This window comes from Lygodium microphyllum, chromosome 15, assembly GCF_053477565.2.
Source record: "Lygodium microphyllum isolate KBCC chromosome 15, Lygodium_microphyllum_v1.1.10, whole genome shotgun sequence".
Taxonomy (NCBI): Eukaryota; Viridiplantae; Streptophyta; class Polypodiopsida; order Schizaeales; family Lygodiaceae; genus Lygodium; species Lygodium microphyllum.
Window position 1 is genome coordinate 127784242 of NC_141149.1, and position 27552 is coordinate 127811793.

At 39.4% G+C, this 27552-nt stretch overlaps 1 pseudogene; it reads left to right on the forward strand.

The window, feature by feature from the left end:
* The first annotated feature begins 19731 nt into the window (after window positions 1-19731).
* Window positions 19732-24696, forward strand: LOC148025041 (receptor-like protein kinase THESEUS 1 pseudogene; annotated as a pseudogene).
* Window positions 24697-27552: the final 2856 nt, after the last annotated feature.

The window sequence follows — 27552 nt, forward strand, 5'->3', positions numbered from 1 at the left end:
TTGTATTTTGCAAATCTTGCATCTCTCCAAACCATTCTACATGGCTGGTCATATGATTGGATGCACCTGAATCAACATACCAAACATCATCATGTGTTCCCTTTCCTGTAATAACATTCAGCATATGCTGCATAATAAACAGACATTCATTTTGTCTTCATTCTGTCGTGAAGATGATGCGTAGTTTCCTTGCTGCAACTTACCATTGCGAATATCATCTTTGTTAGCATAACATTGGGCTGCAATATGACGTGTTTTGCCACAGTAGTGACACACAATACCAGAGTTGTTAGAACCTCTTTTCTGCCATCCACTTCTTCCTCTAAAGCTCCCCCTGCCTCTAAAGTTACCAGGACCTCCTGAAACCTGCATATCGCCAAATTGTTGATTCAATTTGTTTTGCTGGTTGTCACTACCACGTCCTGTACCACGGCCTCTTGAAGAGGACCTGCCACGTCCCCTTCCTGAACTGGAGTAGAAAGCTTGGACCTGTTCACCACTTCTTTTAGATGTCTCACTCTGCATGTTGATCTCTTCAGTGATCATAAGGGAGACCAACTCATCGAAATCTCGAAATGACTTTCTTACATATACGAAAGTTACAAAAGACTTCCAAGCCTTTTCATTGTTAAGTCAACCAAGGTAGACGACACCAAATCATCATCATCGGGCATTGCATCAATTGCTGCCAAGGTATCTACAATGCTCCTTACCTTCAATGCATACTCATTGATAGGCATCTTCCCTTTCTTCAATGTATTCAACTCTTTCTTGAGTTGAATCTTTCGTGCCTCTGTATTTACGAAAAACATACTTTCAAGTATGGTCCAAGTTGCATATGAATTCTCTGCATTTCTAATATGTCCTAGCATATTATTGTCAATTACTGTAGATAGCCAATACATGATCTTTTTGTCTTTTGCATTCCATTCCTTCCGTGCCTTTGTCTCTTCTGTAGTTGAAGGATCACTCACCTCCGGCTCCTTTTCTTCACCTGAAACAAACTCGTAGGGGCCTTTTCCAATAAGGAAGTTCGTGACACGGAACTTCCATAAAGGGTAGTTATTCTTGTCAAGCTTCTCAATGATGGGGTTTCCACTGTTCTCTATCATTATCACAAAACTAATACTAAACAGCAAGCAAATCTTCTGCAACCCTCGACCTATAATACACAACAATACACCAGATAGCCTTTTTCACTGTCTGCTCAACAATACATGCAATCTACAACCAGTTTGCAGATAAGCCTTGTGTTTATTCGCTGGTAAACACCTTTGAACTTACAGATTTGAAATCTGTAACCTGTGCACCTGTATACGACAGACACAGCTGAAATTGCAGGATACCTCGAACTGTTGTCCGCAACCTTACGAGTCTAAGACAGGGCCTGAAATTACCTCGGATGGCCAAAATAGCAGCGGGAAAGCCCTAAAGGGTAAATTTGTAGAATACACAGTGCTCTTCGCGCACACCAAATCTCACTGCAATCTAAGATTTTTGCTATGCCCTGCTTCCGGTGCCTCCACAGGCACTGTCCAAGAGAAGAAGTAGAGAATGGAAGAGCTTCTTACCAGTTGCTTGCTTGCTCGAATCCTTGGCTCCTCTCCTTCGCTTTAGCCTTCAAAACCATCCGCAATCAGTGGTGCAGCTCTGATACCATGTGAAGAATCGCATGGTGGGGGACTTGCTCAAGATGGTGCGCCGAACACACACAGAATGCATAAGGAGAAGCTCACTCAAGAGACAAGAAGAGAGATGGAGGCCAAAACGTTTTCTTGTTGGTTTTTTATTCTTCTTCCACACACTTTACAATGTACACAAAGTATAGATAAGATACAACATAAAGGAAAGTGGCCTACTAAGTCAAACAATGCATAACCGACTACACTAGTCAACTGGCGCTATAACTATGCCAACTGTAAATAGGTGTAACAACCTGAATATAATAAGTAATGAGTCAGTGGCCATGTGAGGGTCATAATGACCACTGACATGCTAAGTGTAGACGTGTGGACCCATCTAACCAGATGGTCCATCATTAATGTCTGCATGTGTTGAGCTTGTCATCTCAACAATAATAAATGATAAATTGGCAAGCAAAGGTTAAAAAAATTGTATTCTATTTGTAATGAGAGTGAAAATGAGTTGTTTTATCCACTCATAGTATTTGATTTGGTTGTATATGGTTGCCTTTGCCTTGGATAGAGCATAAGAGAGCATGGCTTTAGTTTGATGGAGATTGAAGAGATTACATGTGAAAGTGGTTGATGATCGCAAGATGCTACTTTTAAAAGATTCCCAAAAAGACATTTAATAATAGATCTATTTTTCTCAAAATTTGTGCCGAATAGGATGTTTCTTAAAAGAAAAGGGGATGCTTACTTTTTTACTATTTTTAAAAGGTACTTTTAGCATGTGAGAACTCTTATTAGGCCTCAAAAAAGTTATAAATGTGTTTGTGTTCTATTAAGCACCACAATAATTAATAATTACAATGATAACTCAAGATTTAAATCCAACCCCTCTAGTAAAGAATCATTTTCATATTCCCATTGCAAGACAACCTCATTTGGAATACAACAAGCTATTGAAATACAACAAGGGCACTCTAGCAAGATAAACCACCTCTATTGGAAGGATTCAACAATCAAGTAGATTTACATATATAAATCTATATTTTTGGATTTGTTTCTAACAAATTATCAAATTAAAAGCTTCTTGATTACCTACCTTCATTGTTATGTTGAAACGTGACGTTCAATATTATATAAAATGCGAAATTAGTTGCCTTCCTTTTTCATTAACCTAGAATCGTGTTTCATCTCTTTTTTCCCAGTCCCTATATTTGGTTGCTTGACATTCTAATATTGTATGGAATACGAGACTAGTTGACTTTCTTTTGATTTCATTGAATTAAAATCGTGTTTTATACATTTCTTCTCCTATGTCCTATCACTTATTTCTTCACATTCCATTTTCTTATGAAATGTGAAAGCAAATGCTTGCTTTCTAATTCCACTAATACAAACTCATGTTTCATAGGTTTTCTCTTGGTTCATTGTCTTTGATGGAAAAAGAATCACAGTTCGAGTCATCGGTATATCCTATAAAGCTCTATCAAGTGAGACATGAATTTAGTAGCGCTTCATTGTTTCACCTGTCTATTTTTAGATTTCATACATTTTGTGCTTTGTTTTTGTTATTTGTCGATTGAAACGTGATGTATATAATTTCATGTTGTTGGATTCATTGATTTTGACATTTTATACGTTGTTATTCACTTTTTGTTTGATAATTGGTTTTCTTATCATGTTGGTACAGTTGGTTTTGTTGAGTTATGGCTAGAACTAAGGCTACTCAAGGAAGAAAAAGGTTGATCCTATGAACATTGCTGAGAAGATCCATTAGTCCTTTAAGCCATCCAAGCCACCAAAGAAGCATAAAAGGAGATTTTCACAAGGTGAATGAGCGCAGCGAACAAAATTTGAGAAAGAGATAGAGAGTACACAACAGATAAGAGGAGAATAAGTAAATTCTTTAGCTCCAAACAACTAATAAAAAGATGGCTCTGTCCACTCGTGCGCTTTTGTCATGAAGCTTAGATGGCGATCTAGACAGAAGATAGGTGAAGAGCTTAAGGCTAGCTGGAACAACTCTGACTGGGTAAAAGATAGATTATGAAAACTATGAAGGGGCCTACCTTTTATAGCTTGTGGAAGGCATCATGATGGATGACCTTCTGTATGCACCTATGTTTGTTAACATCCCATGTGCACATGTGCCTGTTGACCTTCCATATGCACATGTGTCTGTTGACCTTCCATGTGCCCATGTGTCTATTGACCTTCCATATGCACATGTGTCTGTTGACCTTCCATGTGCACCTCCACTAGTTGGCTAGGGAATATTCCCTTTACCATTGGCTAGGGCCTCTGATAACTCCCTTACTCCGCAACTCGATGCAATGTGCCTCGAGTTGCTACCAACTTAACTACTCTATCTAACCCAAAGATTAGACCCACAACGGTCACCTTTTTGCCATTTGATCACATAGGCCTCATCTAACATACAAATGAAGACTCAACCAATATCTGGACTCACATATGTCTTCTCCTCATAATGGGGGCCTTACAACTTTGAGCACCATGGATCATTGGTGGCACCTTATGAGGGTGGGGCATTGAGCATATCTAACACCCCCCCTCAATGTCCACCCGCAAGTGAACCATCTCCTCAGCCCAATGTTGAGTCTCTAAAGATGAACTTGAAGCAAATCCTTCATAAGTCCTTTGGTGAAGATATCCGCTCCATTCTTTTCTCTTGGCCAGTTCCAGTATCCCATTCTCCATCAAATCACGCACATAGTGATACTGGATCTCTATATTTTTGGTGCGCACATGAAACACTCGATTTTTGGCAATGGTGATGCAACTCTGGTTTTCACATCTCAGCACAATTGAGGCGCAGTTGGTTCTTCATCCTGCACTCCCATATGCCATAGGATCCTTCTCAACCATACTGTTTCACATGCAGCAAAATAAGCTGCCTTGTACTTTGCTTCGATAGAAGACAATGCCACTATTGGCTGCGTCTTACTAATCCAAGAGAAAATTCTTGAACCCAAAGAGAAAAAATAACCAGAAACTGACTTCCTGGAATCATTTTCTCCTACCCAATCTGAGTCATAGTTCCTCACAAGAGAAGTTTCGGAACTGTATGTGATACCATAGTCAAGAGTTTCCTTCAAGTATCTGAGCACTCACATCCCAGCTTTCCAATGACTCTCATGAGGTTTGTTTGAGAACTTGCTCAAAACACCAACAACAAAACCAATATCTGGTCTGGTGTTACACAAGTAGATCAAGACTGCCGACCAACCTCCTGTACCTCCCAATGTCTGCTAGTGTTGATGTATCCTCAATGGATAACTTTGCATTCACCTCCATAGGTGTAGCTATCTCCTTGCACTCAGTCATGCCAAATGCCTTCAAGATCTCCCATGCATACTTCTTCTAAGAGATGAAGATCTTGCCTCACTCTTGCCAGATTTCAATCCCCAAACAATAGTGTAGCAAGCCCAAGTTTGTCATTTCAAACTTAGAACTCAAAGCCTTTCGAGTTTGGTTGATCATATCTTCATAGTCACCTATAATAAAAAGGTCTTCCACATATAGGACAATCACTACAAACTTTTCACCATCCTTATAAGCATACAAGTTAGCATTTGAGGCACATCTTTTGAAGTTTAAGTTGAAAAAGAACTTATCAATCCATTGGTACCATGCTTTGGGGAGTTGTTTCATCCCATAGAATGCCTTCTTCAGCTTAGACACTTTGTTCTCAGAATGGGGGGCCTCAAACCCTGGTGGCTAAGCCACATACACCTCCTCCTTGAGGTCACCATTTAAGAATGCTGACTTAACATCCATTTAGTAAATTGGCCACTGCTTGTGGGCGGCCACTGCAATTACAATGCGAATAGTGGTCATTCTAGTAGTTGGGGCAAATGACTCTTGAAAATCAAACCCTTCAACCTATGAAAATCCCTATGCAACAATTCAAGCTTTGTACTTTTCTAAGGTACCATCAGCCTTGTACTTTACCTTCCAGATCCACTTGGTGCTAATAACCTTCCACTTTGCTAGCCAATCCACTAGCTCAGAAGTATCATTCTTCATTATCTTGTCATACTCGGCCTGCATAGCTACCTTCCATGTTGGATCTGCAAGTGCTTCTTCTAAGTCATTTGGCTCCTTTACTTCTCTCATAATCTCAACCATCAAGGCCATATTGACTATGTGAGCAGAAGCCCTCCTTTGCTCCTCTATTCTTTGAGACCTCCTTGGTTTGTCTGTCTTCTCCTCAATAGATGTAGGCATAGGATTATTATGGTCATAGAGCTACTTCACCCAACATAGCAATGGCTTTTCTAGTGGGGTGATGTCAGGTTGGTGAATATTTTCCTCATCATCTGAAGATAATGCTTCCTCCTCCTTAAGGATAGGGACAGCTCTTGGGACAGGTTCATAGTGGACTACTTCTTCACTTGATGATAAAGCGGAAGAACTTGCCTTCTCCTCCTCCAGTGTATGTGGCTGCTCCTTGAACACCACATCACGGCTCGCAATGATATTCTTTGCCTCTTGGTCATATAATTTGTAAGCATTCTACTCATCACTATAACCCAAGAAGATACATTTTTTGCTTTTCGGTTTTAACTTATTTCTCTTCTCATCTGGAACATGTGCATAACATTCACATCCAAAAATTCTGAAATGTGAGACAGATGGCTTATTACCAGTGTAAGCCTCATGAGGTGTTTTTCCCTTGAGAGCCTTTGTGTAGCTCCGATTTAGAATGTAGACTATTGTATTAACAGCTTCAGCCCAAAAATGGTTAGGCAATCCCTTGCTCTTTAGCGTGCATCTTGCCATCTCCACAATGGTGCAATTCCTACATTCCACAACACCGTTCTGCTAAGGTGTGTGAGGCGTTGTCAATTTATGCTTGATTCCTTTGCTCTTGCAAAATTCTTCAAACTCCTTTGAGTTGAACTCACCACCACCATCTGTTCTAAATTTCTTCACACTTTTCTCTGTTCTTCATTCTCAACAAGTTTTAGCCATTCTTTAAACTTACCAAAATCTTGAGCCTTATCACGAAGGAAGTACACTCACATCTTCCTACTGTAATCATCGACAATCAACATAAAATAAGAAGATCCCCCCAAGGTCTATGTAGGCACCTTACCACACAAGTCAACATGCACCAACTCTAGAGGAGCATGTGCTCTATTCTTGCTTTCCTATGGAAATGCCTTTCTCTGTTGCTTGTCCATCATACAAGCTTCACATGGTTCCTTCAATTCAGTCACACTGTAGGTAGGTGAGCAACCAAACCTTGCTTGTGCATCTCCTTCGACACTGCAAATCCGATGTGTCCAAACCTTTCATGCCGCAGCTTACTTGTGCCCACTCTAGCGGTGGCTATAAGAGCACTTAGCTCTATAGGTTGTTCCTTCTTTCTCCTTTGCCAACAACTTTGCCAGCACAGTAGTCGAGAATTTCTACACCTATCTTCTTGAACCTCACTTCATGACCAAGATCAGTTATGGCAGCAAAAATTGATAATAGATTTCTCCTAATTTCGAGAACATACAGCACATTTGAAAGCTTTTTGACTTCACTATTTTCAACAACAAAAGAAATAGTACATATGCCCACAGCAGGCCATTTTGCATCATTTCCAACCGTCATAGTGATGGATTCTTGTAGAGGCAGCATAGAACTGTATAGACCATTCTTGTTGGTCATATGACGGGAGGCCCCACTATCCAACACCCATGAATTAATGGTAGATTCTAATTGCACTGAGGAGCACACTTCCTCAATGGTCACCATGAATAACTCCGACTCTACTTCATATGTATTGGATGTCTCTTTCCCTTTACTTTTAAGGGGTACCATTCTTTTCATCTGCCTTCTTGACATGACAATTTGCGATTGCATGTCCTTTCTTCTTGTAGTAGAAGCACTCTCCTTGAAACTTCTTTTATCGCCCTTCTTCTTTTTGTCACCATCATTTTCGGTAGAGGAACCACCTTTTCCTTTTGCATTGGTAAAGAATGCAGCATCTCCATTATTGCTTCCTTCTCGGGCTTTTAGCCTCAACTCCTCCTCCATTAATAATGCACAAAACTCCTCAAAAGTCAAAGCTTGAGGTCTCACCTAAGTATTAAGAGTAGTTACCAGTCCATCAAAATTTTGTGGACAAATCCGAAGACACCTCCGAGCTAGCTCCTCATCGCTAGTCTTTTGTATCCAACGCCAACCATCTGGTCGTGTAGATTCTTAATCTGAGTGATAAATACTTTAGCTGTCTCTCCTTCAATAAACTTCTATGCCGCTAGTTGATTCTCCAAGTTTTGAATCTTTATTTGGTTTCGCATTTCATACTGACTCCTCAGTACATTCTAAGCCTCTAATGCTTTGGTTGTATGCTGAATCAAAGTGAGAACACTGCCAGAAAAGCTTGTAACTAAGGCGCACAATGCATACGCATTCCTTCATTTCCAAGCTCATAGAAGATTTGCATTCGGAGGAATCATCACACTAGAATTTGATAGCTCGGGGGTAGGTTGTGGTTCTGGCATCAGTTCCCAGAACAGTCTCCAAAAGCTCATAAGAATCAAGGATAGTTGTAATTTTGAACTTCCGCAAGGTGTAGTTTATACCATCTAACTTGCCTTCGTTAAAGGTTGGTGGATGAATCCTCAGTGTTTGAATAGCCGGTAAAACAACAGCACCTCGTGTACTACTTCCTAATGCACTAGGATCGCTTTCGAAAGATGCCATCATTCCTCTTTACTCTTGAAGCCTTTGCCTCTTGCGCACTCTTCGATCCCTAGAGCCCCCTAGGCTCTGATACCATGTAAAAATTACACGGCGCAACGAACAGAATCTGAGAAAGAGATAAAGAGTACACAATAGATAAGAGAAGAATAAGTAAATCCTTTAGCTCCAAACAGCTGATACAAAGATGACTCTGTCCACCCATGCGCTTCTACTGTGAAGCTTAAATGGTGATTTAGACAGAAGATAGGTGAAGAGCTTAAGGCTAGCTGGAACAACTCTGACTGGGTGAAAGATAGATGATGAAAATTGTTAAGGGGTCTACCTTTTATAGCCTATGAAGGAGACCCCTTTTATAGCCTATGAAGGGAGTCATGATGGATGACCTTCCATATGCACCTGTGTCTATTGACCTTCCATGTGCACATGTGTTTGTTGACCTTCCATATGCACATGTGTCTGTTGACCTTCCATATGCACATGTGCCTGTTGACCTTCCATGTGCACCTCAACTAGTTGGCTAGGGAATATTCCCTTTACCATTGGCTAGGGCCTCTGATATCTCCCTTACCCTGCAACTTGATGCAATGCGCCTCGAGTTGCTACCAGCTTAACTACTCCATCTAACCCAAAGATTAGACCCACAACGGTCACCTTTTTGCCATCCGGTCACATAAACCTCATCTGACGTAAAAGTCAAGACTCAACCAATATACAGGCTCACATATGGCTTCTCCTCATAATGGGGGCCTTACAACTTTGAGCACCATGGATCATTGGTGGCACCTTATGAGGGTGGGGCATTGAGCATATATAACAAGCTCTTGATAATGCATTTCCAAAGTTGCCATTCTAGAGAGTAGTCAAGGAGATATGTGGCACACATAATCTCGAAAGCTTTAGGTGGACAAGGAGTGCCCTTATTTGCATCCAAGAGGCTACAGAGGACTTCTTGATTGAATTTTTTCAGGATGCATACATTTGTGTTGCCCATGTACATAGAGTGATACTCATGGATAACGATATGATTATCCTACAAAGATTGAGATATAGATTCTCCAAGGTTTTGGAGCCACTTTCTCTTATTGATAAGAAGACATATGATATCCTTAATGTGCCACTATACAAAAAGAAGAAGGAGGACATAGGTCCTAAAGTGGAGGATGTTACACATGAGAGAGATACAAGATGGTATGAGAAGGAGGAAAGGCTATAGAGGGACAAGCAAAGAAATGGAGGAAGCGTACGAAGAAAAAAGTAAAAGAAAAAGAAGTAGAGAACCTAGGACCTCTAAAGGATGGGTTTTTTGACATACTTAAGAGGGTCAACCCAGTAGGTTTTAGTATATATTGCTTCTTGCCTGGTGACATAGGTAAGAGAAATGATATTTTTTTTTGGAGTTAGAATGTGTGTAGATCCTTAAGGATAAGAGAAGAGAAGTTAATTACTCCATCTTTCTTATGTTGGATTGAGATATAACATATCTAATTTTTTTTGTTCTTAAGAATGATATTTTTCTATCAATTTTTTTTTTCATATACTCACTTTTTTATTGCTTTTACTAGGTGTATGATGCATGAACTCTCTTTTGATATACAACAAAAGGTTGAGATTCTTAATTCTTCAATCTTCCACTACATGAAGCTAAGTAAGCTTGACATAAATGCATTTGACCATTGGCCAGTAGAATTGATTTTGATACCTTGGAGCTTGTTTTGATTCCCTATCATGAAAAGTAAGTTGTTTGGTTTTTTTTTTGCTTTCAAAAGAGTTTATTATACTAAATTATGTACCTATGATTATTTTCAAATTTCCTTGGAGCTTGATTACTATAGATTGTATAGATAAGTAGTGTTTTTCAATTGATTCTTAGAAAGGAATACATGGAAATGCTAAGATGTGAGTTGAATTTTTTCAAGGCTCCCTATTGATTTGAACATTTATTTGTTGTAAATACTCTAAATTTTATTTATTTTTATAGAACTACAAAAAGATTCATTGAAGTTCTACATAAAAAACCTCCTATGACTTCTGATCTATTTTCCCAAATGGAGTATAGACAAGTTGTGGTAAGTTTTGTATCAAATACATCAAGATACTTGTTTCCATAAGCTACCAAAAATAAGTTGTATATTTTTTCTTCGTGTTGTTATTTTGTAGAGTCCTCATGAAGATGATAGTCATTCTTGTTGTTAGAGGGTAACTGTAAATGCCAGAAGATTAGTTAAGTTTATTTATCTTAATGATAATAAATTTATCAATGTAATATAAAAGATATTTAATTTTAAGATATTATTTCACTCAAAAGAGAGCATTGCAAAATAGCTCTAAACTAACATTCCTTTCTTTCAAGTGTATGATTGTTTTTTAATTATTGTTATAGTAGTGAGCACGTTTGATATGTACAAGCAAATATTTTCAAGTATATATTTACCAATTGCATACAAGAAGAATAAGGAGACAAGGAGGCTACAAATAAGGAGGGGGTAGAGGAGGAGGTAAAGAGTGTGGAAGTAGACAAGGAGGGGCCTTCAACACCTAAGGTAAACAAAGCATCAAAGAAGGGCAAAAGAACTTCTAAAAAAGATATTCTTCACAAAAAGAAATAGCATTTATATATTGTCTTGTATAAACTCATGTATATGGATCATGAAAAAAATAAATACAATTTTTTTGTACTATTTGAACTTGTATTTATATTGAAAGTAAAGAGATTTTTTATTCAATGTCCTTGCATTGTATCTCTCTCTCTCTCTTTGATATTTGTAAACAAATTAGCATAGATGTTTACCATTCAAGAAGTGAATATATATATATATATATATATATATGACTTGATGTACAAACTTACTCATTTATTATTAAGTTGAAATGTAAATAAATATGGCAATTTGATATCTTCATTCTATAAATCTAGCTTCAATTGATGTCGTGTACATGATGACCTAACATTTACTATTGTAATAATATCCTCATTGAGCTAAATATCAAGATCTACTATAGGATCTTTGCTAAAATCATCAAGATTCTTATCCAAAGCAACTAGATTACTACCAACATAATGCCATCTATTGTAATAAAAGTGAAGGATGAAATTTTGAGTAGCAAGCATGTATTTGCAAGCAATAGAATCGTGATCTATCTTACAAGTTATCTTGCCTTCTATCCTTGAATCCCACCCCTCATCAACAAATTGTAGTGCATGATCATATGCCACAGCATGGCCTTTGATCTTTGTATCTTAACACTAGATAAAAAATCAACAAGTATATTAATAGGCATAAATAAAGCAATCTTGCTTAGCCTACTTAAGATTTTAGGTTTCAATATTTTCTATATCTCAGAAAAGATTTTACAGATATAGCTCTTACTAATGGTTGGGGACTTGGTAAAGACCACTCAAGGCTTATAAAATCAGGCAAAGAAAGTGAGGATATTGCTCCGCATTGACTATTATGCATAGGGATAATATAAGAATGTTCATAAAAAAAGATGTCATTCTTTGCGAGCTATATTTTTCTCCTGTCTTTGTATATTTCTTCTCCAATCAAACTATACATAACATTAAGAACATCAATAATAGGCTCGATGAGTTACCATTCCTCAAGTGTAGAAGGATAGACATCTACAAATAAAAACAAAACTACCTTTGCTAATAATGGTAGAAATACATCTTCCATCTATTTGGATTGAATTAAACACAGATATGGATGCGATTTCAGAGCTTGGGTGCCTTGTTGAAGGTTGAATTTCTATATCCATAGCAAAGAGAGGGGAGAGAGTAAAACAAGCAACTACCAAGGAAGGAAAGAGATGAGAACATCAAAACGAGGGAAAAAAGATGAACACTAAGCTTTTTAGTAATTTGAATTTAGTTTTAATTATCATTATCATAAAATCCCAGATATATCATTAATACAAAGTGGTCGAGACCCTATATCAATAATGTAACGGATATAATAATCACAATTACGAGATGATAAAATTAGATATTCATAATTAAAAATCATAGTAATATTATATCTGTCTATTTATAAAATTATTTTTTTGTTTTTTCAAAAATAAGACTTCTGTTTTTACGGAGGCTTTGCTCTCATTGGTCTAGAACGCTCTCTCTTTACATCCTAAAAGGCATTTTGAGATTTCAAAACTCCCCTAACGCCTATCTGCCAATCTATCTATCTCCTCTTGTAGTTTGCATCTCTTCTCCTTTTCCTATTGTTGTTTCATCCACTCTCTATACCCTTGCTATTCTTCAAATTTTCATCTCATTTCCCCCTTTTCATCCTTCATATGTATGCTTTTCCAAATTGAATTTAACAATCTTGACATACCCTCTAACAGTCTTTCTAATGCAGCTAGTTTCTCCTCTTGAGTTTCTCTTCATTCTTAACTTCACATCTTTTTTCTTTCTTCCACCACCACCATTGGTAGGATAGGTAGATTCTCTCTATTGTCCTCCATGTTGTTGTGGAAAATCGTATCTCAGCTCTGGGTGTTGTGTCACGAGGGATTCATGCATCGGCTCCAAGGTTATCAATGGTAATGGTGCAGTGGGGAAGCCCCATCACTCCTTCAGATGGTAACTCGTGTTGCCGAGATCTTTGCGATGTGGCATCGCGGCAGGTGGGTCGATGTGACATGAGTCATCACAACACAATCTTGGGGCACTGGATCTTCTCTCTTACTTTTGTGAGCACTCCTGAACTCTAAGCAAGAGTTTCTCTAATACCAAGTGTAATACACCTATACTTAATCACCCACTCAACATAGTACAAAAACGTAACACGATATATGAGAGTAAGGTATACTCTTGTATTATACAATGAAAGAAACGATACAACTTAGGCACATCCTAGGACTATACCCTCGTCACACCACATATATGAGGGTTCACCACTAGGTTGCACGTAGAGTGGAAACCAACCAGGGCTGAGATTCACTACTACTCCCTAAATAGGTGTTTTTGGTAGCAACACCATGGTATAGCTATAAAGCCCTTATAAGCAGTGGGGGGAGGGGGATGTAGATTGCATTGGCCTATGTGTCATGTATATATATATCTACTACTATTGTTTCCTATTCACTATGCCATCATTGTGTGGTGAAAACTGTGTGGCGCACATAGGCACGTGTGCATGCATGCATGCACACAGAGGCTCCCCTACTTGTTGTCATTGCCCAAAGAGAGAGAGATTAGAAATTCAAATTGGATTTGGAGTGTGTTGCAACTTTGTGAGGCTTTTTAAAGGTCCCAAGCCTTCCATACTTACAACCAAAATTTATATATATATATATATATATATATATATATATATATATATATATATATATATATGATACATCTTCAAAGCACATGTTTGTTATCCATTGCTCTAACTACATACAATATTTCTCATACAGACTCAAGACCTACTAGTCTATGCATCCAATGTACAATAGTCCACTTAATGTACAAGTCATTGATTATTCATAGGTTTGAGCCACTAATAAGTTGATGCAATACAACACAAATTGGAATCACATTATCTATACTACTATATTATTTTGGTTGTAGATTTGGGAGCCCCAAACCTCCAGAGGGATTTTTGAACCTACCTCATTTTCTAAACCTCCCTTTTTTAAATTAAAACCCCCTCTCCCTTACGTGTAATATCTTTTTTTCTTCCCCTTCTTAATTTTAATTAAAAGTCCCTCCCTTCTCTCATGTGTAGGGCCTAGGCTCTCTCTCTCTCTCTCTCTCTCTCTCTCTCTCTCTCTCTCTCTCTCTCTCTCTCTCTCTCTCTCTCTCTCTCTCTCTCTCTCTCTCTCTCTCTCTCTCTCTCTCTCTCTCTCTCTCTCTCTCTCAAATTAAAAACCCCTCCCTTCCCTCTCACTTGTAATATCTCCCTTTCTCTTCCTGACCCCCCCTCTTTGTAATTAAATTCCTCCCCCTCCTGCCTCTCTTTCTCATGTGTAGAGCCTAAGCTCTCTCTCTCTCTCTCTCTCTCTCTCTCTCTCTCTCTCTCTCTCTCTCTCTCTCTCTCTCTCTCTCTCTCTCTCTCTCTCTCTCTAATAAATTAAAAATTTGAGGAATTGGAAAATCTAGAAGACAAGAAAATTTTCGGGATGACCGATAAACTTTCATTTTAATTAAATATTTTTTTAAAAAATTCAAAAGTTTTTTGAAATTCATTTTTCACACACTTTGAGAAGAAGAAGAGAGAGAGAGAGAGAGAGAGAGAGAGAGAGAGAGAGAGAGAGAGAGAGAGAGAGAGAGAGAGAGAGAAGAAGAAGAAGAAGAAGAAGAAGAAGAAGAAGAAGAAGAAGAAGAAGAAGATAGTTTGACTTAGAGAGAGAGGAAATAGGGGAAGAGAGGAAGTAGAAAAATAGAGAGAAAAGAAAAAATAAAAAGAGAGAAAAGAGAGTGAGAGAGAAAACTTGGAAAAGGAGAGAGGAAAAGAAAAATGAGGAAAGAGAGACATAGAACAAAAAACTGAGAGAAAGATACAAACAGAGAAGAAAAGAAAGAAGAGGAGAGCGAAGGGGAACAGAGAGAGAATTATAGAGAGAGAGAGAGAGAGAGAGAAAATATAAAATTTAAAAGAGAGAGAGAGAGAAAGAGAAGGAAAAAATGTAAAAAGAGAAGAGAGAAAAATAAGGAAAAGAGAGGAGAGAGAGAGAGAGAGAGGAAAAGTGGGGAGAGAAGAAAAGGAGAGAGAGAGAGAGAAAGAGAGAGAGAGAAAAGAAGAAGAAGAAGAAGAAGAGATAATATAAACACACACACATAGAATTATAGAGATAGGAAAGATAAAATTAGAGAGGAAAAAAATGAAAGAGAGAATAAGAAAAAAATGAAAAAAGAGGAGAAAGAGAGAGAGAAGAAAAAGAGAGGAAAGAGTGAGAATGAAATTGGGGAGAAGAAAAGGAGAGAGAGAGAGAAGAAGAAGAAGAAGAAGAAGAAGAAGAAGAAGAAGAGGAAGGAGAAAAAGAGGGAGAGAGAGGGGAAAATAGAAAAAGAATAGTCTTTTTTAAAGTAAACATTTTTAAATATAGTTTTTGACTTAGAGAGAGAGAAGAGAGGAAATATATAATTTGAGAAAGAGACGAAATAGGGGGAAAGAAAGGGGAAAAGATGAAAGAGAAAAATAGAGAAAGAAAAGAGAGTGAGAGAAAAACTTGAAAGAGAAAGATAGAGAAAAAGAAAAATGAAAAGAAAGAGAGAGAGAGAGAGAGAATAAAAAACCGAGAGAAAAATACAAAGAGAGCAAAAAAGAAAGAAGAGAAAGAGAGAGGGAGAGAGGGGGGAACATAGAGAGAGCATATATAAAATTTAAGAGAGAGGAAAAATAGAAAAAACAAGGAGAGAGAGAGAGAGAGAGAAAGAGACAAGAAAAGAGATCAAAGAGGGGGAGAAGAAAAGGGGGTGAGAGAGAGAAGAAAAGCGGGAAGAGAAAAAAAGGAGAGAGGGAGAAAAGAAGAAGAAGAAGAAGAGAAAATTTGAACACATAGAGAGAGAATTATAGAAAGGAAAGATAAAATTTAAAAGAAAGAGAAGAAAAAAGAGAGAGAGAGAGAGAGAGAGAAGAAGAAGAAAAATAAGGAAAATTTTAAAGAGAGAGAGAGAGAGAGAGAGAGAAGAAGAAGAAGAAGAAGAAGAAAAATAAGGAAAAAAGAGGAGAGGGAGAGAGAAAGAAAAGAGAGAAGAGAGGGGGGAGAGAGAGAGGAAATGGGAAAGAAAAAGGGGAAGAGAGAAAATAGAAAAATAGAAAGAGAAAAGAGAGCAAGAGAAAAAAACTTGAAAGAGAAAGAGAGAAAAGAAAAAAATTGAAAGGGAGAATGAAGAGAGAGAGAGAGAGAGAGAGAGAGAGAGAAGAAGAAGAAGAAGAAGAAGAAGAAGAAGAAGAAAAGGAAAAAAGAGGAGAGGGAGAGAGAAGGAAAAGAGAGGGGAGAGAGAAGAAAAGCAGGGAGAGAGGGGAAGAGAAGAAAAGGGGGAGAGAGAGAGAGAGAGAGAGAGAGAGAGAGAGAGAGAAGAAGAAGAAGAAGAAGAAGAAGAATAATAATAATAATAATAAAATTTAAAGAGAGAATGAATAGAGAGAGAGAAGAAGAAGAAGAAAAAAAGGAAAAAAGAGGAGAGGGAGAGAGAGAGAGAAGAAGAAGACAGTTTGACTTAGAGAGAGAGGAAATAGGGGAAGAGAGGAAAGAGAAAAATAGAGAGAAAAGAAAAAATAAAAAGAGAGAAAAGAGAGTGAGAGAAAAAAGTTGAAAAAGAAGGAGAGAGGAAAAGAAAAATGAGGAGAGAGAGAGACTGAGAACAAAAAACTGAGAGAAAGATACAAGCAAAGAAGAAAAGAAAGAGGAGAGAGAAGGGGAACAGAGAGAGAATTATCGAGAGAGGAAATATAAAATTTAAAAGAGAGAGAGAGAGAGAGAGAGAGAGAGAGAGAGAAAGTAAAAAGGTAAAAAGAGAAGAGAGAAAGAGAAGGAAAAGTGAGGAGAGAGAGAGAAAGAGAGAGAGAGAGAGAGAGGAAAAGTAGGGAGAGAAGAAAAGGAGAGAGAGAGAAAAGAACAAGAGATAATATAAACACAGAGAGAGAATTATAGGGATAGGAAATATAAAATTAGAGAGGAAAAAAATTAAAGAGAGAAGAAAAAAAAATGAAAAAGAGGGGAAAGAGAGAGAGAAGAAAAAGAGAGGAGAGAGAGAGAGAACAAAATTGGGGAGAAGAAAGAGAGAGAGAGAGAGAGAGAGAGAGAGAGAGAGAGAGAGAGAGAGGAAGAAGAAGAAGAAGAGGAAGAAGAAGAGGAAGAAGAAGAAAGAGAAAAAGAGGGAGAGAGATGGGGAAAAGAGGAAAAGAATAGTCTTTTTTAAAGTAAACATTTTTAAATATAGTTTTTGACTTAGAGAGAGAGAAGAGAGGAAATATATAATTTGAGAAAGAGAGGAAATAGGGGGAAAGAAAGGGGAAAAGATGAAAGAGAAAAATAGAGAAAGAAAAGAGAGTGAGAGAAAAACTTGAAAGAGAAAGACAGAGAAAAAGAAAAGTGAGGAGAGAGAGAATAAAAAACCGAGAGAAAGATACAAAGATAGCAAAAAAAAGAAGAGGAGAAAGAGAGAGGGGGAGAGGGGGGAACATAGAGAGAGAATATATAAAATTCAAGAGAGAGGAAAAACAAAAAAACGAGGAGAGAGAGAAAGAGAGAAGAAAAAGAGATAAGAGAGGGGGAGAAGAAAAGGGGGGGAGAGAGGGGGAGAAGAAAAGGGGGGAGAGAGAGAAGAAAAGCGGGAAGAGAAAAAAATGAGAGAGGGAGAAAAGAAGAAGATGAAGAGAAAATTTGAACACAGAGAGAGAATTATAGAGGAAAGATAAAATTTAAAAGAAAGAGAAAAGAAAAAAATTTAAAGAGAGAGAGAGAGAGAGAGAGAGAAGAAGAAGAAAAATAACGAAAAAAGAGGAGAGGGAGAGAAGGAAAAGAGAGGAGAGAGGGGGAGATAGTGAGAAAATATATAATTTGAGAGAGAAAGGAAATGGGAAAGAGAAAGGGGAAGAGAAAACAAAAAAATAAAGAGAGAAAAGCGAGTGAGAGAAAAAAACTTGAAAGAGAAAGAGAGAAAAGAAAAAAATTTAAAGGGAGAATGAAGAGAGAGAGAAAAAGAAGAAGAAAAGGGAAAAAGAGGAGAGAGACAGAGAGAGAGAGAAGAAGAAGAAGAAGAGGAAGAGAGATGGAGCAAAAGAGGAAAGAGAAATGTATTTTTTTAATTTAAACATTTTTTGAAAGAGGGGAAAGGGAGAGAGAAGGAGAGAGAGGGGGGAAGAGAGAGAGAGAGAGAAAATATAAAATTTAAAAGAGAGAGAGGGAGAGAAGAAAAAAGGAAAAAAGAGGAGAAAGGGGAAAGAGAGAGAGAGAGAAGAAGAAGAAGTAGAAGAAGAAGAAGAAAAAGAAGAAGAGAGAGAATATGAACGTAAAGAGAGAGAATTATACATAAGGAAAATATAAATTTTCCATACTTTAAGAAAGACTGGGGGGGAAAGGAAGAAGAAGAAGAAGAAGAGAGAGAGAGAGAGAGAGAGAGAGAGAGAAAGCGAGCGAGAGAGAAAGAGGGAACATGGAGAGAGAATTATAGAGGAAAGACAACATTTGAGAGAGAGAGAGAGAGAGAGAGAGAAAGAGAGAGAGAGAATTAGACAAGGAATTGGGAGGAAGAGAGAGAGAGAGAGAGAGAGAGAGGAGAAAAATATTAGAAATAGAGAGGGAAAAGAGGAAAGAGAAAGAAGAGAAGTAGATTGTTGAGTGAAGTTGCTGCGAACAAAGGGTGAACACTAGTAATAATTATTGTTTCTTCTTTCCAATTTCAAAGCTACTTTTGATAAGAAATATTGAAATGCATCTTTGCTTATTCACAATATTTTTGAATATTTTATTTGAGTACTAGCCCAAATGCCCTTACTCCATCAATGATTGTGGTTGATTGTATGCCCAACAAGCTCTATGTTCATGCCTTTGACTGGTGATACACTATGAACCATTCCCTCAAATGTTGAATTTTGGCAACATTGTCTTCATGAGTCTTATCACATTCCAATAAGCTATGCATTATTATAATAGTCACTACAATATCAATCACACTAAGGGTCATAATAGTTCCATCATCCATTTTTATGCAATAATAAGAATTAGAACGATTTTAACTTCAAGGTATGAAAACAATGATAGAATTTGGAAATAATATCTTTAAGATACATGATGGAATCAAGAAGATGTCAAAAACTCTAGAAATAGAGGTAGCAAGGTTTGGCATGATACCAAGTCTACACTCCTCAAAGCAAGAGATTAAACAATCATTACCCTTAGATTGATCGCACACAGTGCTTAGTTATAAGGTGAATGTAAAAGGTGAAAGCCGATTACCTAGTGGCACACATCTATCTATCTATCTGGTGAATGTAATGGCCCTTTGTTTGAGTAGAAGATGATGCATATATTTCAACTAATACAATAAAAGTAATGTACTCCTCCTAAATAATGAAAGGTCTAATGGGACCCTTAGATGTGCTTCTAGTCTAGGTTCTATTGGCACTTCTTACCCTACTCCCTTTCCCTTGGCATGTTTTCCCACCTTTGGGATAATGAGCTGGTTAGAGATACTCTATTGGCCCTATCTTCAATTTGGCAAGGGCACGTGGCAGCTGTGTGGGGGGGGAAGAGGTTGGCCAGCATTCCCATTCTTATGCATCCGAGTCTGACAACGGCCTGCAAAAAACACCAAGGAAAGGAAGCCGTTGTGCATACGGCATTGTATAAGATGTCCATACCCCACACACATAATAAACAGGTAGAAGACTTTTGTACATCCGGATGTATACCCTCCCCTCCCCTCCCCTCTATAATAAACACACAGAGTACGCTTTGCATTGGGAGCCTCCGCCTGCGCCAGACACTTGTGCTCTTCTGCGCGTTGATGCCGGCTCCAAAAGCAACTAAAAATACCATTTAAACAATCTTTCTTCTGAATGCATAATGCGGCCCACACACATGCATCCGTGAGAGAGTCGATGTCCGTCTTGCTATACAGGTTGGCGCAAGCACAGGGGGCGATATAGCGACAGCTTTGGTCTTTTGGCGCACAATAGACATGCACATGAATCTGGGCTCTTGTGATTTTGATCACCCAGGTCTCCATCTTTTCTGATTTCAAAGCTCTGTGCCTTAATTGGGTGCTGGAGGTTTCCATCTTTCTGATTGCACAGCTCCGTGCCTGTGTTGGGTCTATTACAGGCCTACATTTTTCTGATTGCAAAGCTCTGTACCTTTACTGGGTCTACTGCAGGTCTCCATTTTTCCTGATTGCAAAGTACCTTTACTGGGTTTAAGGATTTTTCACAATCAATGCCTGTGCTGACCTTTCGTTTGTTTTGGTTTGCCTCTTTAGTTGAATCATAGGGTTGTTATAAGGGAAGACAGAAAGATAATAGCCCTCTAAATGATCAGCATTTGTAGCTATTTGGGCCTTTTGAGTTCTGATAATAGCCGGCCTGCTATCAAATCCTTTGAAGGAAATAGGCAAAACTGTCTAGGTTTTGCACTCCCAGCTTTGTGCAACCTGTCCTTGTACTTTCTCATAACACCTCTCTCCTCTGTTTCAAGCTGTCATTATACCACTTTCAACCTATTAGCATCCTATTCTTTTCCCTTTTCCAGGGCAGTCCGAGTCTCATTCAAGACTCCCTTGTGGTTTCTGACTCTTTATCTGGCTATTAATTTGCAGAACATTTGGTTGCGTCTAGTTTACCTCCTTTTTTAGCTGGGAGCTCTGTACCAATACACACTTATCTGCTTTAGACCAATATAAAGTGTGGACAGAGGTATTTGTTTGCCTAAACTCCGGAAATTGATAATCTTTCTTGTCTTCATTTCTTCTGCATCTCACTTCTAATCTCATCATCTGTGTACCAGACAGTAACCGTTCTTTTCATAGCTTTGTTGTCCGCTTCCAAGCGTATCCAGCATCCCTTGCATGCAATTTCCAGCTTAACAAGTGAAGCCTTCATGTAATCCTTTGACACCTTTGCTCGAATCTTTCACTCTTTGCTTCCAAGTCCTTGGAGAAAATGGACACCACCTCTCATTTTTTCATAGCTCAAAGCTTGATTGAGCTTGTCTTTGTAACTATGATACTTTCTGCACAATCTGCACCCTACATCCCGAAAGACAACTACCTCATTGCATGTGGCAGCAGTATTGGCTCACTTACAGATTCTGATGGTCGGCAGTGGACTGGCGATGCTGCCCCAAAGTCTACATATTTAGATGGGAACACTCAGTCTGTAGCTGCATCCACCACCCAGCAAAATCCCAATATTCCTGGTACAGTTCCGTTTCTCAATGGAAGAATCTTCAAGAACCCAGCTTCTTACAGTTTCCCAGTTACGCCAGGCCGTCATTGGCTGCGCCTTTATTTTTATCCTTTTGCATATGATACCTATGACATGAACAATGCCATTATCACCGTAAAATTGGATTCTTATATTCTTATGAGAAATTTGAGCATTGTTCAAGAAACTACGGCACTCAACTTCGACTATATCCAAAAGGAGTATTCCATCAACGTGACCTCCTCTTCATGTGTCATCAGCTTCATTCCAGCAGGCAACAGTACTTCTACCTTTGCCATGGTGAATGGCATAGAATTGGTGTCTATGCCTGAGGATTTGTTTGTTGACAGCATCCTTGATGTGGATGCATCTCAAAGCATTGCCTTTGGTATAAACAGCATTGCGCTGGAGACGATGTACAGGATTAATGTGGGGGGTCAAGCTGTAACTGCAGCAGGCGATGAATTATCCCGCATGTGGATGACAGATATCGGCTATATTACCACAGCAGGTACTGGAGTTTCAGAGTCTACTGATCACTCTATAAGCTTTGGAGATCTAGATAATTACACAGCACCTCAGACTGTCTATCAAACTGCCCGGACAATGACAAATTTTGATTTAGTGAATTTGAATTATAATCTCACGTGGCATTTTCAAGTGGATCCAGCTTTCACCTATTACATCAGGCTCCACTTTTGCGAGTTGGACTACCCCTTGATCAATCAGAGGGTATTTGATATTTACATCAATACCCAGTTGGCATATCAATTGTTCGATGTTGTAGCCAAGGCTGGTGGACAATACATTGCAACTGTCCAGGATTTTGCCATAGCAATTCCAGCCGACTTAGCCTGGAATGCTAGCAGTATTGTTGTTGCTCTGCACCCCACCAATGCCTCTCAGTCCTTCAAGTTCAATTCCATTTTGAATGGGTTGGAAGTATTTAAAATGAATGATTCTCAGGGGAACTTGCAAGGCCCCCCTCCTCCACTTGTTACAGTTCCAGGAAACATCTCACCACAACCTTCCAACCATTCTAGCAAAACAAAAAGCATTCTTGGAGGATTAGTAGGAGCAGCAGCCTTTCTCTTGTTGCTTGTAGGAGCAGGGCTATTTTGCAGGCGCTCCAGGTCAAACAAGTTAAAAAGCCAATCAGGAGCATGGCATCCTCTGCCCCTTCATGCTGGAAGTTCACATTCAACAATGACCAAGGCCTCCAATGCCACTTCCAAGAGTGGGGTTAGGAGCCTTGCCTCGTCTGCATCCTCTGACATATGCCGCCACTTCTCGTTTGCAGAGATCTTAGATATGACAAATCATTTCGATGAGGCTTGTGTTCTGGGTGTAGGTGGCTTCGGAAAAGTTTATGAAGGGCTATTTGATGATGGAACCAAAGTTGCTGTGAAGCGTGGGATTGCAGGCTCTGATCAAGGGTTGGCTGAATTTCAGACCGAGGTTGAGTTGCTTTCAAAGCTTCGCCATCGTCATCTGGTCTCCCTTCTTGGTTTCTGTGAAGAGCATGGCGAAATGATTCTTGTGTATGACTACATGGCCAATGGCCCTCTAAGAGGTCACCTGTATGGAACAAATCTACCTCCTCTTTCATGGAAACAGAGGCTAGACATATGTATTGGTGCAGCAAGAGGTCTTCACTATCTACACACAGGAGCTGCACAAGGGATCATACATAGGGATGTGAAGACCACTAACATACTGCTGGATGAGAATTTTGTTGCGAAAGTTTCTGACTTTGGCCTGTCTAAAACAGGTCCTACTCTAGATCAGACACATGTAAGCACAGCTGTGAAGGGAAGTTTTGGATATCTGGATCCGGAGTATTTTCGGAGGCAACAACTTACTGACAAATCAGATGTCTATTCATTTGGGGTGGTACTGATGGAGGTCCTTTGTGCAAGGCCAGCCCTTGACCCTGCCCTTCCTAGAGAAGAAGTGAATTTGGCTGAATGGGCAATGAAATGGCAAAGAAAGGGAGAGCTTGAGCACATCATTGATCCTCACATTGCTGGGCAAATTAGCACAGTTTCCTTAAGAAGTTTTGGTCAGACCGCTGCTAAATGTCTGTCTGAGCGGGGTACTGACAGGCCCACCATGGGGAAAGTCCTCTGGGAGTTGGAGTATGTTCTAAATGATTCTGTGGTTAGGAAAGAGATTGATGACAGCAATCCTCGAATCTTGGATATGCCACTTAACCTGCCAAAATTCAGCGATAGTGAGGATAGTTCCAGGGCCATGAGTGGCATCCAGGAAGACAACTACAGCACGTCAAGGACGTCGAAAACATTAAATGAAGATTCAGATGATGCTTCGAGAAGTGCAGTGTTTTCTCAATTAGTCAGCCCTCAAGGAAGATGAGAGGAGTTTGCTTGAGAAACATCAGTGACTATTGAAGTTACCTGTGAAAATGACAGATTTGAGTACTAAAGAACGCGAGCACATGCTTGACCTCTAACTTGCTTAAATGTGCTGCTTCAGTCCTAGTTACTTCACAAGGGCAATCTTTGCATTGTAATAATCCAGTTCATCTACCCTTACTTCCAAAGTATCTTAGCGGAGTCTGGAGGTGAAGGTTCTTGAATCTGCCATTGACGAGGCAGTCTTTCCAAATGTTGGTGTGATCAAAGGCAGGTGTAATTGTTGGATGAAGTCATGTCATTCTGAAGTGGACAAAAGCAACAAGATATGAATATTTTAAGAGCAATGATAAGGACTACAGTCAATGGAAATGCAATTTTAGAAAATGGCACCTATGTCTTGAGGCAGACTTGGGCTGGCTAATTCTAGAGAGATTCAGGACTGTGTCTGGAAACTTTTATTATGATTTCTCTTTTAAAAAAATTAAGCATGAGATTGGCAACATGAGATCTCGTTGCGACTATATCGCGAGTGTACATATATCCAGCCAAAAGGTCCAGATGCAAGAAATGCAGATGTGAGAAATTACATTGTAGTGATGGTTGCTTGGCCAGTTGTGTGCGAAATACCGATGTGTTTTCAGAGGCTGGATCTGAAGTGCAGTGATTGAGAGGGTTGCATATGTTTGTGAACTCTGGTTGGAAATCAGGCCTTGACCAACTGGTGGTAGTTCATCCAAAAGTCAAGCCAAACCAGGAGAAGGAAGACTGCCTCTTCATACATTGGCACTGGTGGTAGTTCATCTACTACTACATTGGTACTGGTTGTAGTTCATCCAAAAGTCAATGCAAACTAGGAGAAGGAAGACTGCCTCTTTATACATGCATGGAGTTACAAGCTCTGCTTGGCTGCAGAGGGAGGATGTGGCTTTAAGTCTGTTCCACCTACATGAGCTAAACTATGAAGTCATTACACTCACTAAGACTACTGCTGCTTTAAGTCTTTTTTGTAAGCAAGCTTAAAAACTCACTATGAGTTGCCATTTTGATGGGATGTAAGCATGACTCGTAAGGTATCTCATCGGAGGAGCAATCTTGTACCGTGGAGTATTATTTTCGATCTAGTGATTTTTTTGGACACAGTCTGATTCAGCATGGTATGTTAAGTAAAAAATTTTAAGGTTAGCAAAGAATTTGTCTTTTTGTTTCCAAGCCTACAAGTTGGATGAGTCGTTAAATTGATCCTTAGGTCTGTCATTTCTTCTGGTTTGATACCTTTATGTAGTAAAGACTCTCTTCCTCTGTATGAAACAAAAGGCATGCACAAAAATGTAATTGTTGCACCATTTAAGTGTGTGCTAAGCAGATGGATCGGAGTGAGCTGGAACGAACTGGCAGGAAACCATCTGTCATCAATAGGCAAAGCTTCTGCACAGTAGAGTGCTGGGCAGGAAGCCCTACATGTGTATGCCCTTTCCCTGTACTGTATGCATGCAGGGTGAGAGGAAGGGGGAAGGTCCAAACCCTCAATTCCCAAAAAGCGAGCAATGGAGACATGGAGGTTAAATCCTAGGCAGACCATGCCAGGGGTAAGAAAGTTGATTCTAAGAGTGTCTTTTGAGCTCTGGCTTCTGATAGCATAAGATGGCCGACGAGGCAAAGCCAAGTGCCATCTCTGGGAGTAACAAGCACATACTTAGAGCCTCTGTATCTTTGTCTATTGAGAAAATCTATTCTAGATATGTTGAATTCACCAGGCTGGTGCTTTCTTCTACTTCATGGGTTGGGTTCCCACAGAAGATGAGTTCTCTAGGTGGTTCAGTGGTACCTATCCGGCTCATTGCAGTCTTCACTACTATTACAGATTTATTGGCAAGGGTTTTTTTCAAGTTCTTGTGGGTTCCTCTGTGGAGAGGGACTAGACCTTGTCCTGTTCGGTTGGATTCAAAACAGGCATCGAGGTAAGCTCACTACACCTCGACAAGATCGAAGGTGCGTTGGCTAGGTGAGAGATAGCCATAGGTGTTTGCTTGAAATGCTTGAACAATAAGCGGTCTATGGGTCTTAGCAATTGAGCGTGAGCTCACCTCTACATTTTGGTTTTGGTGCCAGCACTAACAGATCCAAGCTTGAGCACTTGTGCACCTCAAATCGAGCGAGGAAGTAAGCGTTCATGGAACTTGAGATATATAGGAGGTTTTGGGTTTTTAATCTTTGCAACAAGTATTTTGGTTTTTTGATGATTAGGCAAGTAGTTGAATTCATTTCAGTATTTTGCTTTTGATTTTTGTTACATTTAGAGTAAGATAGGACTAAGAAATCGAAGCGGGAAGCTTTAGGCCTGCTACTGTGAAACAGGGCCAAACAGGGAAAGAAAAATGGGGAAAAAGAGTGCTTAGAGGTGTTAGAGTTGCACGGAGAGGTGATTGGAAAGATTAAGGTTGAGTCTAGCAAGGGTTAAAGACTCCGAGAAGCAAAGGGAGACCTCATTCTCACTTGTAGCATTGAGAGAGAGAGAGAGAGCTTGGACAGCCAGGACTTCCTAGGAATCGATCGACTCCCACCGGCGTTGTTAGCACATTCCAGGTATATAAAAACCTTGCCTTGTGTTCATAGTTGCATTCTGGAAGTCCTTGACTACTACCTTACTCATAATCGTATCGTTGATTCGATTTTTCACCATTTTGGCCCCTCGACTTACAAAATCGGACCACCTTACTAATATCCAATTCCCAGAATTGAACGCCTGATTCCGAGAATCGGATGCTTAGATGCCCTACACCCGTCCGATTTTGAGAATCGGATGGCCAAACAATCGGACCACTACCACGCATTCGATCTTGAGGATTGGACACTCAGACCAGTGACCTCGTTCGATTTTGGAAATCGGATGCTCAGACCACCCTGTCCGATTTTGACAATTGAACACACTCAAATCAGACCAACCCATCCTGTTCGTTCGGATATATCCTATCCGATTTCAAAAATCAGACACCCATAATCGGTCACTTCAAATTGAATAGAGTAAATCGGATAGCCAAAATCAAATACGTGTCAAATCGGACGTCTGATTCCTAGAATCGAGCACTGTAGAATCGAACTCTACAAAATTGGACCAAATTTTGATACATCAAAATTAACAAATTTAGCGCATCCGAGACGACGAAGCGTATAATCCGCAACAGAAAAATTAACCAAAAGTCTTACATGCAAATCTAACCCTAGAAGTCGCAGCCAAACAGCCAGGAAAAGTGATGACACTCATATCATTGTATTCGACACGTCGTAGGCTAACCAACAGACCCCAAAATGGCCTTTAATGAGCTGAACGATACAACACAGATCCTAATCACTAGCAAGAATGGCCAGGAATTGAGCCTAGAGCCCCATTATCCCGGGTACGTAGACGAGAGTGTAAGAGATGTAATTGTCACTTTGTATTTGCACCCACATTGTTTTCCAGCACTTGAAGTGCACTTAAGAAAAGCTGAAAGCTTGATTTCGCACGGTACACGCAAGAGAGCATGCACACATATTGAGCGAGTGTAAGTTGAGGACTATTTGTAAATAATAAGGAAGTCACTCAAACTTAACAATCAAAACGAACCTACCACTAGGAGAAGACATTGAAACGTAGTCGAGTAATCGAGAACCCTAAGTATAGGACCAAGCAAGGACACAACACAGGAGTCAGATGCAACAAGGATCGACACTATTGGAGGAGTTAAACGCAGCAAGGACGGACACCATTGGAGGAGTGGATCTACCTGACTTGATCAATCTCGTTGACAACTTGGTGGAGCACAAGACTGGGGATGTGGCAGAGTCAAGCACTAACCACAAACGTAGCAAAGAGCTTGACCTAGGTGATTTTTTAGACGAAAATCCAATAGCTAGTCACCAATAACGATCAGGAACTTGACTCGAGAGGAGACTAACACTAGAAGCTCTGAGATCACCAATAACGAT